We start from the raw sequence: 16,300 nt of genomic DNA, 5'->3' as shown, positions 1-16,300 counted from the left end.
ACTGAGATGACTGAAGTAATCAGTTGTCTTGCAGATAATCTAGGATATGATGCATAAGATGAAATATCATTCCCATTCACACTGTGGTCATTTTTAATGGCACAAGTAAAGAGCTTGGGTAGTTCTGTGACAGATTTTCTTACAATAATTCAAAATTGGTACTAGTCCTGTCTGCATAAGATGATGGTTTGAGCATGAGGGGATAGGGATTGATTGCAGAAGGGCAGCTGATGCAAATTCTGGCTCTGCTGTGCAAAGCAGCTTGTCTCTGTCCTCTCCAGTTCTGGAGAATTAGTGGTGTGTCTGGCAGCACAGGGGTAATGAATCTAACAAATTCTCTCTTCATGGACTTCAGCATTTGTCTTGCACTACCCTGCTGTATTGATTTTTTAATTTATATTAATTTATTAGTGATAAGTAGCAAGAAGCTGAATCTGTGGTGTCAATCCTCTCCCTTTCCTGCTATAATGTATTATCCTGGTGTGTTGCTAAATTTAAAATTGCATTTTAATGAAGTCCTAAGTTCATTAGTGTAAGTTAAGTCCTCCTTGCTAGCCAAGTGACTAATGTGTAGTTCGTTGGCTCTGGATTCTCGATTCATTTGGGAAATTAGCTGGGCCAGATTTGCTGTTGTGAGAGTGAACAGTCCTCTACCTTTCCTTATAATTATTTAGAACTTCAGATGCATTGTTAAAGAAATTAGCAGAACAGGCTTAATGTACTGGAGATTTTGCTTTGTGTTGGAACAATAGTAATTAGCAAGATAGCAGAAGGGTTTGTTCTGCCTGATCCTGAGACTTGAATATTAGGTGTCATCCTTTTTGGGAGACAGTATTTCCACATAAGCTTATGTCAGTCAAGGTAATTAATTACTGGCTTTGGTGAAGAAGTAAAATTTGGATCATCCAGTGTGGCAAGTCTTTTTGCATCATGCAATCTCTAGTCCAGCCCAGTTTGGTATTGGTGACTGCAGTGCATTGCTTCCCATCCTTCCTCTGCAGGAGGAGGAATTTAGAGACCTGGAAGTTATTCAAGCTGAAGGAGAAGAAATTATCATTTGAGCACAGCAGACACAGATTGAAGAGTAAAATTAACCATAATGTTGCCAGCCCTTTGAATACACCTAAGTGCCTTGGTTTTGTAATTGCCAGATCCTTTGGCAACTTTGCTTTCCAGGGCAGGGCAGCTGCATAGCCTCACCTAGAGACAGGTCAGCATTTTCTCTGCTGGAGAATTCTAGCATACTTTGACTTTTAGAACTCTTCCGAAATAATCTGCTGACTTTTCTGTAAATTAGAATGGTTTAGTTTGTCCCAGTAACAGGGTAAGATCACCTGGAATAAAAATCTGTGTACCAAGTGGTGTTTGTGCCTGTGTGAGCTCCCTTTGCTGAATGTGAGATGTTTCTCTCTTTACCCTGTAAAGTCCCCTTAAAGTCTGTGGGTGAGTGGCTGGGAGGAAGGATGGAAAAGCCTGTGGTGACTAACTGTTCTAATAACAAATTTTCACTGGGCTTTAGAAACTTGATTGCTTAAGATCACAAATATTCTCCATTTAATGTGAGAAATGGTAGGTGGTGAGGGGAATAGACTAATGAATTCTCTGATTTTTGTGAGGGAGTAACAATTTGCTTGAATAGATGATGAAGTACCCAGATGATAGAGGGTTGTTTTTTGGTTGGCTTTTTGGGGGTGGAAAGGGATGGGGTGGTACTACTGGAAGTAAATAACACGGAAATGGCAACAGTAGAAGCTTTAAACCTTGACTTTTTATTACTGTTTCAGATGTCTTTTACAGTTATGGGGGATAGTGCCTCAGAATAAGCCAGAGTTTGGTGTATTCTTTGACCTGAACACTCAAAAGAGTATTTCTCAGATTCTGCTAGATGCACACCTCTGCCTCCAGGGCCTGCTTTTTTAACTTGAGCTAGAGAGGTCCAAACCAGAAGCAATGGATAGATCTCATCAAAAGTGGAACATTTATTGCTGCCCTTTTGATGTCTTATGCAGCAGCAGCACATGGCAGATGGTTTGCCTGCCTGAAAGGCTTCCTTTTTGCCTTGCTCTGCTTTGCCTGGCACAGGTGGTGGCTGGGGGAGGAAGAGCTGTGCACTTGCCATTTGCTTTTCCACCAGCTGGGGAGGCAGGGATTGCTGAGCTGAAGCCAGAGGTTGCTCTGTGTCTTTCATCCCCAAACCACTATGAGCAGCTTCCTTTCCCTGTGATCTAAAAAGAAAGAAATTACAAAACCAAATCAAAATAAATTATGATTTTAAAAGCCCCCGCACACTGCCACCCAAGAAAGCTTCAGAACTGGTAAAATTCATACCAGTAAATTGATATTCTATATATTCTCCCATGGATGTAAATTGAAGTACGAAATTATATTTTTTCTGTTCAGACAGCTGTAGTAATCGCTTCCACTTCAGCAGCTCCTGCATGAGGTTCTCCAGTGAGTGAGCTTGTGAGGGACCAGAGCTCTGGTGTCTGTGCAGGGATTTCCTTGCAGCTGACATTGGACAGAATCACTGATTTCCAACCATTCTCATGTGATACTGAATTTTAGGGTTTCACAGCTTTGGAAACCATAGCCATATGCATATGTGCAACTTCAAGGTCATAGAGATTGGTGCCTTATAAGCATTTTGTGTTGCATTTGTGTTTTGTGGGAAAGCTGCAGTGGCTGTAACATGACGTGTCTCTCCAGGTTTTAGCCAGAGCACAGTTGATTTTTGTGCAGTGAATTGAAATGTATTTCTCTGACTACAGCATGCCTCTTCCCCCCTACCCCCAGGGCAGCCACAGCAGTTTATCAGATGTTGTATGGTTATCATTGGGTTTGCAGACAAATAGAGGACTCTGCTACGTGTACATGCTGGTCCATCACGGAGCAGATTTTTTTTGGTGGCTGTCTCCTTTCAGCTGCGGAGTCTATTTGTCTTTTTTCCACCTACATCCCTCATTCTAATGACAGATATTCTCTCTTTTTGTAATGGATGCTTCCTTAAATTAAGTTGGATACAGTAGTTTTCTTTCAAACAAGCTTGGAGATGAGAAAATGGCAGGGTCTGGAGAAATAACTTTGGACTCCACAGAGCCCTGGCATTTGCGATGGAGAAAAGTCTTATAGTAATGAGTTTTAAAAATGTTTCCATAAATAAGCAGTTTGAGAATTCAAAATTTAGAGGAGGAAGGGGAAAGTTGCAATTAGTGGAAAGAATATTAGTATACTTAGCAGGAGGTAAAAACCATGGCAGCTATAATTAGAGGACTTTATTCTCTCCTTTTCAGTGAGTCATTCCATAAAGAAGGGATTAAATTTATTTTTTAAACCCTTTCTACTTGCTAAAACCTGAATAGGAAAAGGAAAGGGAGTTACAAAAGAATGTATTAACAATGCAGAAAATGCAGACTTGTAAAGATTACTGAAAATTAACCTTGAGACAAGGCAGACAGTTGCTTTTTTAAGTGGCAGGTGTGTTGATACAAATCTATTTTCTTCATTATATCTGCTCTGATAAACAGTAAAGGTAAAGGAATGTAGTGAGGCATGGGTAGATTTGTGTCACATGGATTATATTCTATTGGAGAAAAGTCCTTGAGTATTCAGTTTTCGGAGTTATGTGTAGAGCAGAAGTATCTGGTGTTCTCTTCCTATGCTCCATGCTGTGTAGGAGCCACTTCAGTGTCTCAGAGTTGGCTGTGTAGCTGTGATAATGTGTAGCTGTGATAATGTGGCATAAACCTGAGCAAATAGTCTCTCCCCCTTAGCAGCAACTCTAACCAGCTTAGAACTTTGTAAAGGAAAGCTGGGAGATGATCCTATCCTGCACTTTCTGATAATGGATATCATTATCCTTAGTGATATTTACAATGCTTGAGGTATTTCTGATGGAAGCCCTTTACAGGTGTAGTGCGTGATTACATTTACCTGAATAAGAGATGAGTTTTCTCCTAAAAAAACTAAGAAAACCTCTTATTTTCCCCTACATTTAATATATTCAAGTTGGGAACTTCTGCCTTGTACAAATGAGATCATTTTGACCAGTCGAAGCTCCAGAAGAGCAGTTTGTCTCCAGGTTTTAGCATTATAGAATAATGAAGATTGGGAAGGATATCTAGTCTAGCCCTTGCTGAGGTCATGTCCAGTTAGATCTGTTCTCCTGAGGGCAGTATCTGGTTGAGGCTTAAGTTTCTTCAAGGGTGGAGGATCCAGAGGCCTGGTGATCTGGTCCGATCTCTGCCCAACCTTATGGTGAAAGAATTTTTTCCTTGCACTTGGTTGGAATTTCTTGTGTTGCAGTTTGTGTCTGTTGCTTGTTACTGAACATCTCTGGGAAGGTTCTGACTCTGTCCTCTCTTTCTGCCCAGTATGTAGTCAAAGACAGCAGTTGAATGGAAGCTGAGGGCTACAACTTCCTCAGAGGCACATCTGCTGTGCAAGAGCCCAGCAGGAATGAGCAGGAGGGTGCTGGGGGGTTGGTAATGCAACAAGGAAATTTGGGCCAAGAGCAGAGGTGCAAAAGGTCTCGTTCTTACATTCAGCCCTGCAGGTCAAATGCACAATTCCTTGGATTTGTTGTTTCTCTGTGATCATAATGAAATACAAGCACTGTGCATATTTATGTTACAAAAGAGTTGTTCATGAAGATCATGGATGAGGAGAAAGGTGGCTCCAAATGCTAACCTGGCTAAGTTACAGCTAAAGAACAAAGAAGAATATGAAATTCCAAGTGACATCTCAGATGAATTCTGGTTTTATTCTGCTGCTGAATATTCATTTTTGCCATTTCATGCAGTAGCTTCTTAGACATGTCCCCAAAACTTGAATTTTTGAATCATTCCATTTAAATGCTTAAATTAAGTATCTATATCACCTATTGATTCCAAGATTTAAATGTCATGGTAATTATTATAGTGTACTTTTCAAAGAGTCAAAGTATATTGGTAAAAATGATACCAGAATATCAACTATTCAGAGCAGAGTGTTTTTCTTCCTAGACATATCTACAATAAGGACAATTAAAACAAATATCCAAACACTTGCAAATAAATGTTTTAAGTACAGTGAGATCACTGTGAGTCATTTTCAGGTTTATGCTGCATTGGCAACTGTTTTATTTTTCCTATTTTGTAATGGTAGTGGGTATTTAACAGTAGCAGGACAACACTAAATGCTGCCAACACAAGAGAAGGAAAAATTTGTCTGAACTTCTCAAAGAAGTCCTGTTATGTATAATAAGTATTCGATACCCAGAAAACAGTTTCACTAAAGTAGTTGTTTGCCTAAAAAATGTCTGAAGCCATGTGCTCACAATCTCCAAAGCATTTCAGCACCCAATTCCACTGAACACTTCTGATGTTTTCCAGTGCTTTTAAGGGGCCATTTGTGACCTGCTGCATATCTATTACTCAGTCCAGTGTTTGGAGAGGCAACAAGAGGATCAGAATGGGAGTGCTGTGGTATCTTCTGCAAAGCAGCAATTCCCTAATTCTGATTCCTACTGATTTCTGAACTTGTCAGCTTTTGGGGATCTTCACTCGTAATGAATCAAGATACTGTGATAAATGTGTCATGGCTCTTGGAGAAGTACAGTCTCTTGCTAAGTTGCCTTGGGCATGCTTCCCTCTAGTTTGAAACAAAAGAATTAGAATTTTATATACTTTTCTTGAAATCTTGCTGAACCCTAATCTACCTAGATGTTGTCATTTAAATGCAGACTGCAGAACAAGCTCAGAAGTACACTAAAATTAATCACAAGTGAAGGCTGTGACAGTATTGAAATATTGGACAGTGAACCAGACCTGCTCCCTACCATCATCTTAAATTACTCAACCTAAATCATGTAGAGGTTGTTAGCTGGAGCTGCAATGCAATTCAAAGCAAAAGTGCTGCTTGCTATATATGGTTTCACTTTGCTCTAGAGATCATTCAGCATATGTCTGAGATGATCCTGAAGAAAGTAGTGCTGACACATTTTGCTTGTACTCTTTGTACTAGGTACAGGAAGAGAGAGGAGGCGTGGAACAAAGAGGTCAGGAAACTGGTTGCTCATATATATATATATACACATATATATGTGTGTGTGTATATATATATATGAGATTAAATAGGCTCACAGCTTTGTGATCTCAGGCACACAGGCATTTTGGATTTCAGAGTCCATTTCTTCCTTATCTGAACAAAGAACCTCAGCAACAACACGGTTTTAATCTATGAAACAATATTGCACGCAGGGGTTTGTGGGACGCTGTGTCTGTGAGCTTGCGAGTCAAAAACCACTTCTCCAAATCTTGTCCTTGCAAAACCAACCTGAAAGTTTGGTCTCTGAGAGTGATTTTGTGAAACTAACTCTGAGATGCTGCACTAGTTTGTTGCAGGGAGGAACACCAAGAAGCCGTGCTGCTAATTCAGAAGTCTGCAGCTTGCACAAAATTCTTCAGCTGCCATTTGGAAAGGCTGAAATTTTGCAATTAAAAGTTAGTGGCAATGAGAAAGGTTTATTATCTTGTGTCAATATTATTGCAATATTAGCTTCACATGGATTCCAAGAAGTCTGTGTTATATTTAGATTTGTGTCCTCTGATATGTGCTTAACAGTTTCAGGATTTAATAATAAATTAAAATACAGATGGCACCCACTCTGGAACTAGATGGATTATCTCACTGTAAGATACTGGAACTGGAGAAGATAAAAGCAAGACTAGTTGTATTTTATAATTACACTATAATTCAATCTTATATAAATTTAAGGTTTAATAGCAATATGTTCATATATAAATGCATTAAATCTCTAGCTGTTACTTAAGCAATTTCCAGCTTTCTTAAAGGCTTAAGAATATGCTTAGATGAAAAAATCGGTATGCTAAATATTTCAGACTGAAGGGATAAGAGAGAACTCCCCCTCTGTATCTGACCCCTTGCTCTGGTTAACCAAAAAACCCCCTCATTTTCCAAGGCTATTCATGTGCTCAAGGGTTTTAGATCTCAAAAATCTAATAGAACGCAGGAAAACTCCTTAAAAGTTTCCCTTTACAATCATTTTTATAGGTGGCAAATAAAATCAACTCATATTTAGTCAATATTAATAATTTATAAAAACGTAATAGAAAATAACCCTCTAATCTCTCCTTTGAATACATGGAGGAAATTTCAGGTAAAATTTCAGGAAAATTTCAAAGTTTTGATTAAAAATAATTGATGTCTGAAGTCAGCAGAGAGGTCTGTATAGCAAGGTAAGTTCCTACATCTTCACACAACAATGGCTTAATAAAGTAGTGCAGTATGCCCCTAAGAAAAGTCTTTTCTTAAATAGTACATTAAATTAAAAATATTTACTCATTTTACTATCAGAATAATATTCACTGGAGAAAACTGCTTATGAAATTATAAAAATATATGGTATTACATTGTAGGTTGCAGAAAGTCAATCCCTTTGTCCATCTATTGAAGAATAGTATGTTGCAGACTAAATCAGAATAAAGAAAAATATTCACTGAAAATATAAGGAAGTTTTTAGGTTGCATGGAAGCAGACAGGCAGCTTTTTGTACAGCACTTATTTTGAACATCTTTCTCTTTCCCCCTTTCTTATACTCAAAATGGGTTCTTTGTATTGGCAAGGTCAATATCTGTTTTTGCTGGCTTGTTTTTGAAAGGGACAGTGATTTCTGAGGATTAGGAATCTTTTAAAATTCCCATGACAGCTGGAATTGTTCCAATCTCTTCAGTGGAGCTGCTCCTCCTCTGGCAGTTTGTTTTCCTTTTATAATGCTGTTTGCCTGGCCTTTCACTTGAAGCAGGAAAAAAAAAAAACAAAGATCTGGTCCACTGCCACCTGCACATTTGCCTGTAACAAGAAAACAACCTGATTCAAGACTGACAGTGGGGGTTTATTAAAGGGCTTGCTCTGGCATAGAAAACTGCTTTAATATTCTATCTGTTCTTTATATTAGCTTGACCTATTTGTGTGCACATCAGTAATCGTCTCTCTTTAGAATTAAAAATGAAACTCTGTGTCTTGTTAGGAGCTTCCTCATATTGATAACCGAGTTTGGCTAATTAACAGGAGAGATTGATTAGTGCTCAGGATGGGGAATTATAGTGCACAGTTTGTAGTCTCCCTGACCACCTCTTCCCAAAGAGGGATTTGTGCAGGAACACTAATGGTTATTGACCCTGTGGTCTGTAGCAGATGCAAGAAGTAAGGGGAATCACAGCAAAACTTTAGTTTCTGCTCTTTGATCTTTTCCACTAATGATTTATTTCCACCAGAGCTGAAGAGGAGCTGTACAGTTTGGCAAGTAGGCTGATAGGTCATAGTTAGCAGAGAATTAAGCTGCAACTGTACTAATAAATTATGTCTGGGACTGTTTGTTGGCACTGAGATAGTGTCACAAACAGCCCATGTCCATGCAGCTAAACCCTCTTTTCCTCTGACAGTGTGGAGGTACCCAAACCGGATGAGTTTCCCAGCCATATCAACTCCCAAACACAGCTTGAAAGCTTTTCCAGAGAGTGCTGGTTAGTTTGTATCTGTTTTAGTAATTCAGCAATGTGCTTGAGAGGGTGAATGTTGAGCAACTCCCTGTTGCTTCTTAACCTTTATATTTTGGAAACACGTGTATTGCTTGCTTTACAGCAGTAATGGGGTATTCCTAAAAGGATAATTTCCATTACTATGTGGCACATGGACCTGCAGACCTCCTCCAGCTGTGGAATGGTTGAAGGAAAACTTTCCTGCTCCCTGGCACATTATTTGGTTTTCATCATCAGGTATTTTAGTTCCTTCTCCCTTCAGACCGAACATCTCAATGCCAAGTCCTCAGCTCTCTTGAGAGTCCACAGGTGTCCTGCTGGAATACAGACTCTCTCCTCTGGGGACAAAGAGGAATGCTCTGACAGAAGAAAAAGGTAGATCCAAAGTGAAACCTGGTCAAATTGCCTACAAAAGAGCTTGCGGCATGTGTGTGCTGCCTGGTAGAGCAGGATACATGAAAAACAAGTACAATTTCCTTGCATGGCAGTCATGGGCTGCAGCAATAGCACTGCACTCACAGGTGAGTGGTACCACCACCATTACAAACTGGTTTAAACACAGAAAAGCAAGGGAAACTAAGTTTATGTGAATACAACAGATCAAACCCAGAAAGGTTTGAAATAATCATGACTAAAACCAAAGGAGGTTAGATGTTGGTCCCAAAAAATTGATATATTTTATTAATGAGGAAAAGAAAGAAAGGAAAAGAGAGAGAGAAAGAAAGAAAGAAAGAAAGATAGCTTGTGCATGGGGGGACAGGGAGGGACAGTGATAGGGGTTAGGTGAAAGCATCACCTTTCCAAGGGTCCTAATGACAACTCTTGGCTTCCCTCCATTTGGTCTTCTTGGTGCTGAGAGTCCTCCAACAAAAAGTAAAGAATTCAATGGGTTAATATATGTTTTGCCTGGGGAGGGCAAGTTTGTCACTGTCCCTTGCAACACCGTGGATTTGTTGTTTCATGCTGCAGTGCTCCGGTGCAGGGTCTGGGGACCCCTTTGGGGGGGATCTGATGGGCCATGATGTCCCTCTGTCTTTGATGTGGATGCAGCTTTTCCCAGGGTGAAGGGCCCCACAGGTGAGCTCTGCACAGCAGAGGATGGGTTTTCACTGCCTCTGACCAGAGGCTTTTTCACACACACCTAAAACCTCTCTTCCTCCCCTCACCTTTTGGTGAGGGTCTGCTCCAGCCTGGCAGCTGATAGCCCTGGGGCTGTGGTCTCCACCCCAAGGTGCTAGGCTTGATGGCTCTGTGAATGTATTCTTCTTCCCCCAGCCCAGAGCCATTATGTTATCTTCATAGTTCAGGGTCTCAATCAGATGGCCTATTCAGGGTGTGGTGGTCTCTGCTGCTTTTATACAGCTTTGCTATAATCAACAAATGTCCTTCATGAAGGTGTTTAAGCCATAAATTATGACATTCAGTCTCTGACAAACTCCGTTGATATCTCTCATGATGAAGTCACACTCATACTCTTTTTAATGCTGACTATTTATGTCTCAAAAGGTCTTACTGCTCAGGATGCCTCAAAAATTCACATTCCCACAAAACTAACATGGGTTTATATACAAGCAAGGAGGCCCATCCTTCTGGGGAAAGAAGGGTGGACCCAAACTAAATGTAGTGCTGAAAGAAGGAAGTTTGAGGTTCAGTCTTTCATGTTTGGGGGGAAGTGTGTCTCAGCTTTGGTTCCTCATTTATAAATAGAGATTATTTCTGTTTTCTTATGTGCTTGTGCTGTGTGCTTGTGGCAGTGTGGTCTTGCTCACAGTGTAAACATCTACAGAGCCACTCTGGGGGGATTCTGTGGCTGTGGGAGGACTCCAGGCACTGCAAGAATTATGAAAAATACTAACAGGTACAAGAGATCTCTAGATGACAGGGATTTGGTGATTTTCAATTCCTTAGAATATATAGAAGAAAACTCTCTCTGGAGAAATAAGGATTGTATCTATGTTTCATTCCTTCAGTGTGCAAGGAACCTTCTGTGTTTTTAAGTAAGGAAGGGATTGATGCTAGATGTTAACTTATAACAAAGTTTCTTGTAACAGCAGCAGTCTAAATTCGAGTAAAAGGATGGGGGAATCCATATTTAGTCCAACACGACTGTGATTTGGCTGTCTGTGTTTGTACATAGAATGTAATCACTGGCTTACAGCTCTGCAGCAGTGTAATCCAGCAGAAATATGGTATTTGTGCTGCCTCAAGAAGGAGATACCAGCTCTAAATGCATGCTATGAAATATTCAGCATGCCCTGCTACCGCAGGGAGTTTGAAAGGCTTGCTGCTAACGCTGGGGTAGCAGTGTCGTTTAATTTTACACTCAATATGGTTTGTGCCAGATGAGGATGCCACATGGACAGCTGATGTCTGTCAGTAGAGGCTTGGGGACCTAGAGTGCTGAGTAAAGGTAATTGAAAGAGTAATTAGATTGTAATTAGTAGCTGTTAAGGCATCTGCTTTCTCTAGCTTGTTTTTCCTTGCAGTATTGTGCAGTCTTCCTGTGTGACTACCCACAAACAGATTTAATAAATACTGTGTGTTTCAGATGATGAAGCTTCACAGTTCCACGTTTTGTTTACTTTTTACAAACAGAAGTACAGTAGTTTCACGAATACAAGCCGCACGGATTATAAGCCGCACCCCCGGTGCCTCGACAATGTTGCTGTCTTTGTCAATAGATAAGCCGCACCCCGAATATTAGCCGCACTTTCGTTCGTAGCGAGAATCCGTGCGCAGCTTTCACAAATTGGCCAATTAGTAACAGGATCGCGGCATAGCGGGCTTTACTGGCTCGGGGCGGGGCCAGGAAGGCTCAGCCCGCTCATGGTTGCCGACGGGGCCGGGTGGCCCAGCTCAGCGCCACGGCTCGGCGGGGCTGGCCGGGTGATACTGCCACCGCCGCCGGGCTCGCTGGCCCCCCTCTCCCGTCAGCACCGCCCCGCTGCCGCTTTCGCTAGCCCCGCCGCCGGGCTCGCCGGCCGCGCCGCGTTCGCTAGCCCCGCCGCCGGGCTCGCCGGCCGCGGCGCGTTCCCTAGCCCCGCCGCCGGGCTCGCCGGCCGCGCCGCGTTCGCTAGCCCCGCCGCCGGGCTGCCGCCGCCGCTGCCAGGCTCGCCGGCCGCCCCCTCCCGTCTGCACCACCGCCGCGTTTCCTCGCCCTGGCCGGCACTGCAGGCCCCCGCACCGCCGGGCTCCCCCACGCTGCTGGCCCCGATTCTGCTGGGCTTCCCCCGCTGCCAGGCAGCCCCACCCGCTGGCCTTCCTGCTTCTGCCATGCTCCCCTGCACTGCTAGCCCCAGTTCTCCCGGGCTCCCCCGCCCTGCTGGCCCGGGCTCTGCCTCCCCCCTGCCCCGCCCTGCTGGCTCAGGCTCTGCCGCCCGCCCCCCACACTGCTGGCCCCGCCTCTGCCAGGCTTTCCCACCTCTGCCGGGGCCGGCCGGGCTCCAGCTTGGCTTGGGGCTGCCGCGGGCTCTCACTTCCGTGTTGGCAGCTTTTAGAATTTTGTCAATGTATTAGCCGCCCCGGAATATTGGCCGCACTTCCGGGTTTCCACCAAAATTTTGGTCAAATTGGTGCGGCTTGTATTCGTGAAATGACTGTATTTTGAGTTTTGGCTGTGACACAAAAAGCACATAACGAACAGTGTCAGCCATGTGTACAGCAAAATGCACATCAATGATGCTAACACCTTTCACATTGTACTATTGTTTAAATAGTCACAGGAATATGAAGGGGAAATGCAAACAACTGCTCCAGCTGCCTGATTTCCTGCTGTCAAAGCTCACAGTGAGTACGCTGTGGCACAAGGTGCATGTAGTACTATCTGCAGGACGAGTCTGTACTGTCTCTCCAGCCCTTCTCTGACCTTTCTGTACATGCCATGGTACTAACTGTGCCTGTAAGACATTGGTTGGTTTCAAATATCTCTAGACATAATGTAGGTGAAGCAATCACTTTGGGAGGTCAGATCCACAGTTACAGTATGACCTGGGCATGTTGTGTACATGTACTGCAAACTCCAGTGCCTGAAGAAACAGGATGTCTTTTTGCTTATAGGTGAGAAATTTCTTAGATAAACACATATCCTTCATAAAGCCATCAATATTTTTGTTTTCCAAATGTCTGAAATTGCTTGAGGTTCCTGCAACTTTCAGTGCCTGCACTGGTCAGGATTATCAGTCTGTCTGCTTTTCTGGATGCAGATTAGGGACTTTAGGTTAGTACTAATTAAACTAAGCCTGTGCTAAGAAGGGGTGTGCCTAACCCTTATGTTGTTTGTGTCAGTGCATGGCATGTTTTAGGGTCTGACCTGTTGCCCTGGGCTCAGCTGGGCTCCTGTGTGTGTGTGTTGTGTGTGTGCCTTCCCTGAGGGTGCACTGCAGTGACCCTCCACACCGTAACTCTGTTGAGCTCACCTAACTTTAATTGCCTGGTTGTTTTGGCTCCCAGCAGAGTCCCAGCAGTGGAAATTCAACTACAGTTCATCTGATCGTATAAAAGGTGTCTCCTTCAGGAGGTAATGAGGCAGTCCCTGACCTGTTCTTGCTGTTCCTGCCTAGCTCCCTGCTCTCTTCAGGTCTGTGTAAGGATCCTATGGTGACTTGGCCCAGATGTGTGCTAGACATAACTCACCTGATTTAGCAAATCCCATCATTTGCTGTCTGGAGCTTTGAGATATGTAGAGTAAACGTTTTAATCAGCATCAAAGAAATGAGATCTGTTTCTGGGCTCACCTGCTGACAGCACAGAGTAAATGTGCCACTGGAAATGGAGGCAGTCCTGTTTCCTCTTTAATCTGACTGATTCACCCTGATTTCTACCCACATTCCCAAACCCTGTCTTTTCTGCCAATAGCCTTCAGCAATCTGAAAGACAAGGTTAGACTGCCATCATCACAAGCAGGAGCTCTTTGATTTTCTAAGTAAATATGTGCTGTTTATGTTTCACTAGTCTGCTCTAAACAGAACCAATGTCTCTAACAGAGCAAGCTGTCCTGAAACTTTACTAAGCAGATATATTGTTTGGCAATTTGTGCAATCTCATATACACAGATATAAAAAGTACCCAGGAATTAAGGACATATGGAAAAAAAGCTCTCATATGTAAAAAGGAGAGTAGGAATAATACAATAATAATGTAACAACAACATTTTCAAGAGGATTGTAATGCCTTTCTTCCTTGTGATAAGTACAAAATTTCTTTTTTGGTCATTAGGAGACTTTTAATTTTCCCCTTCTATTTCCATAAATACAGCCTTATCCTGTTGCCTTTTAGCTGCAGTGACAAAATGAATATTGCAGCTAAATGTATGGTCTGCCAAGAAGTTGTTCTTGCAGGAGAAAACATTTTGTGGAGTCCCTCGGGTCTCTTTCATTGCCTGGACAGCGTCTCAGCTCATATGCTCCTGTTGTTTATCAACTGCTTTTAAATCTCTGCAGGTCACATTCTTGTAATAATTTCAGCTTCAGCTACCCATAACCTGTAATATTTGGCTATGTTGGTATTCATAAAATAAACATGTCTGGGAATGTTCTCCAACATTGAGAACAGCTAGCACAGAATAGCCTGTGTCCAACTGTTAAACTAGTTTAACCTCCAAAAAGAGGATGATTGCATCCAATCTGCCTGCAGGGAATAATCATGGTAGGAGCTAACTTCTGATATGTGCCTGTAAATTGTTTGTGAAGGTGCTAGTTGGTTCAAGTCAAACTAATGCTTGTGACTTTCCTCATGGTTGAACATTAAGAAACTGGAAATTTTTCTTGATGCTGTTTAATAATTGCCAGTAGACATATAACTTTCGTTACTGTCAGTTTTGTTGTATTATTTTGTTTTGTTTTCAAACTACAGCACTTTTCCACTAGCAAGGTGGTATCTAGGTTTGGCTTGGATTTTGTTGGGGTTTTTTAAACTCGACTGTACATTGGATACTGCTTTGGATAGTATTGTGAGAGCCTTTCCCAGCTCTCATCTGGGAATACTTCTGGCTCTGGATTGTTTTTGTTTGGTTTTATATTTTGTTTGTTTGTGGTGTTTGCTTGTTTCTTTTGGGTTTTGGGGTTTTTATTTATTTGTCTGGGTTTTTTGGTCTTTGTTTTTTGTTGGTTGTTGGGGATTTTTTGTTTAACTTGTTGTCTGATTTGTTGTTGTTTGCTTGTTTCTTTTTTGAGGTCACTTTTAGCACTTCTGATTAAAGTGGTGTAGGTCAAACCAATATCACACCTCTTCACTTTCTTCTGTTTACATATGACTTATTGCTTTGAAAAGCATAAGATAACTTTCACTATGGATTAAAACAACATATCAGAACTTAATTTCAAGCTCATGAGACTTACTCTCTCAAAAATCTTACCCATTAATATTTTTACACACTGTAGGAAGCCAGTGACCTGATTTGTTCATTTCACATGTCCTCCATGTCAGTAATTTAACTTTTTCCCAAGTTTAGTCTTTACATATGTAACTTTGGTCTTTTACTGAAAGATACGACTTTAAAATTGTCTTTTTTTCTGTTTTGAATCTTTTCAGTTCTTGTGAGTCTCCAGCAAGTACAGCTTCACTGTTTGCATTCTCCAGTCAGCATGATTTCAGCAGGGTTATCCTAACAGCCCTGTTAGGATGAATGTCAAAGATTTTCTTGCAGGGAGCAGCAAAACAAAATACTGTTTCTGTCTTTGGGTTGCTTTTAAAGTCAAAATATCTGTGAGTATTTTTGAGTATGAATATACCAAATGCTTGGGAAAAGGAATAGGTTTTTAAAAATTGCCTCACCTGGGGATCAAAACAAGCGTTTCCATCTTGCTCATATTAGTTTTAAAAGTTTTGAAACCAAAATTTCAGTTTACAAAGTGTCCACTCTCCTCAGTAGATTTTCTGGGTTTATATATGAAGTAGTAAGAGCCCAAGGCTCAGATTTTAAATGGTGTCTAGTTTCCAATACATGACTCAAGTGTACTGGGAGTCAGGAGCGGGAGTACCTGTGATTATGTGGATCTTTACCCAGATGAGGAATAAAAAGCTCAAGCATCACTCCAACATGAATATTTGTCATGGTTTGATGGCAGCAGGCGGACAAGTCCCATCCAGGAACTCACATGCTCCCCCCACAATGGTGGTGAGAATCACAGAATAGACTGAGTTGGGAGGGACCCATCAGGATCATCGACACCAACTCCCATCCCTGCACAGCACCATCCCTAGAGCCACACCATGGACCTGACAGCATGGTCCAAACTCTTCATGAACTCTCTCAGGATTGGTGCTGTGACCACTTCCCTGGGGAGCTGCTCCAGCGTCCAACCACCTTCCAATACCCAATCTAAACCTCTTCTGAGATAACTTAAGACCATTCCCTCTGGTCCTGTCACTGGTCATGCCAGAGAAGAAATCAGTGTCTGCCCCTCCTCTCCCATCATGAGGGAGTTGCAGACTGCAATGAGGTCTCTCCTGAGTCTCCTCCGGGCTGAACAGACCAAGTGGCTTCAGCTGCTTTTTATTCAGCCTTCCCTCAATGCTCTTCACCAACTTTATTGCCCTCCCTTGGATGCTCTCTAGTAGCTTAATGTCTTTCTTATACAGTGTTGACCAAAACTACACACAGTATTCAAGGTGAGGTTAAAACTGTGAATTGAGATAAGGACAGACTTAAGAGGTAAAGCTAAAGTTATGCCCAAAAGCAAAGCAAAATAAGGAATTAATTTCCCACTTCCCATGGGCCCTCAGGTATTCAGCCATCTCCAGGAACTCTGGGCTCCATCATGTGT

Source organism: Catharus ustulatus, chromosome 1, assembly GCF_009819885.2.
Source record: "Catharus ustulatus isolate bCatUst1 chromosome 1, bCatUst1.pri.v2, whole genome shotgun sequence".
Lineage (NCBI taxonomy): Eukaryota > Metazoa > Chordata > Aves > Passeriformes > Turdidae > Catharus > Catharus ustulatus.
This window is presented reverse-complemented; position numbering follows the sequence as displayed.